The sequence below is a fragment of the Mus pahari genome, chromosome 13 (assembly GCF_900095145.1).
Source record: "Mus pahari chromosome 13, PAHARI_EIJ_v1.1, whole genome shotgun sequence".
In the NCBI taxonomy this organism is placed as follows: domain Eukaryota; kingdom Metazoa; phylum Chordata; class Mammalia; order Rodentia; family Muridae; genus Mus; species Mus pahari.
Genome location: NC_034602.1, coordinates 6124556 through 6125919, shown reverse-complemented (window position 1 = coordinate 6125919; position 1364 = coordinate 6124556). Strand labels below are relative to the sequence as shown.

General features: G+C 38.5%; 1 pseudogene; it reads right to left on the bottom strand.

The window, feature by feature from the left end:
• Positions 1-1364, bottom strand: part of LOC110330839 — a 132415-nt pseudogene that overhangs the window by 2407 nt on the left and 128644 nt on the right.

Here is a 1364-nt window from a genome sequence, read left to right as displayed (position 1 = left end):
TGGGATTTGGACTGCAGACTGTAAGTCATCAATAAATTCCTTTACTATATAGAGACTATCTGCAAGTTCTGTGACTCTAGAGAACCCTGACTAATACACATAGCAAGTTGCAATATACTAGGCATATGGCATAACAAGTTACAATATACCAGGCATACACCACCAGGCATTTGTCACATCAAGGCTGGACAAATCAATTCAGTAGGAAGAAAAAGGTACTGCAAACAGACCAAAGAGTCAGAAACAACCCCCTTTTCCACTGTTAGGAATCCTACAAGAACACCAAGCTCATCAGCCCTGACATACATGCAGAGGACCTAGGTCAGACCCTTCAACTTCCCTGATCTCTGCCACTCTCTCTGAGTCCCAGTCACTTGATTCTGTGGATGGTGTTCTCTTAGTGTCACTGTCCTCTCTGCAGGGGTCCCCAAGCTCTACCTAATGCTTGGCTGTAGGACTCTGCATCTGTTCCCATCAGTTGCTGGATGAAGTCTCTCTAATGATGTTTGTGCTATGTTCTGATCCCAGCACACTCTGCAGGCAGGATAAACTGTAGGTTGAAGGTGTTTTGGATGTGTTGGTGTCCTAATCCCTCTACTTGAGACCTTGGTTACAGAAGATGGCCCATTACCACGAGTCTTTGCCAAGTTTACTCCTCAAGTACTACAATAGATAGATATGGAAAAAGTAGACAGCCTTCTCTTGTTCCTGACTGTAAACTTAAAGCAATTGTAGTGGAGTTGTTTAAGCTTCTCTTCATTGAATTTGATGTTGGCTATAGGCTTGCTATAAATTGCCTTTATTATGTGAAGTATTTCACTTTTATCCATGATCGCTTCAAGACTTATATCATGAAGAGGTGTTAGATTTTGTCAAAGGCCTTTTCAATATCTAGTGGGATGGTCATGTGGTTTTCTTCATTCAGTTTGCTTATATAATAGATTACATCAACATATATTGAAACACCTCTGTGTCTCTGGGATAAAGCCTTCTTGATCATAGAAGATGATCTTTTTTGATGTGTTCTTGGATTCAGTTTGCAATTACTTAATTGAGGTTTTTTGTTTGTCTTTTCATCAATGTTCATGAGGGAAATTGGTCTGTAATTCTCTTTCTTTGTTAAATCTTTATGTGGTTTGGGTATCAGGGTCACTATGGCCTTTTAAAATAAAATTGACATTGTTTCTTCTGTTTGTATTTTGTGGAATGATTTGAGGAGTATTGGTACTAGCTATTCTTTGAAAGTTGATAGAAATCTACTCTAAAACTATCTGGTCTTAGACTGTTTTGCTTGGGAGATATTTTTTTATTAGATATTTTCTTTATTTACATTTCAAATGCTATCCCAAAAGTTCCCTATACCC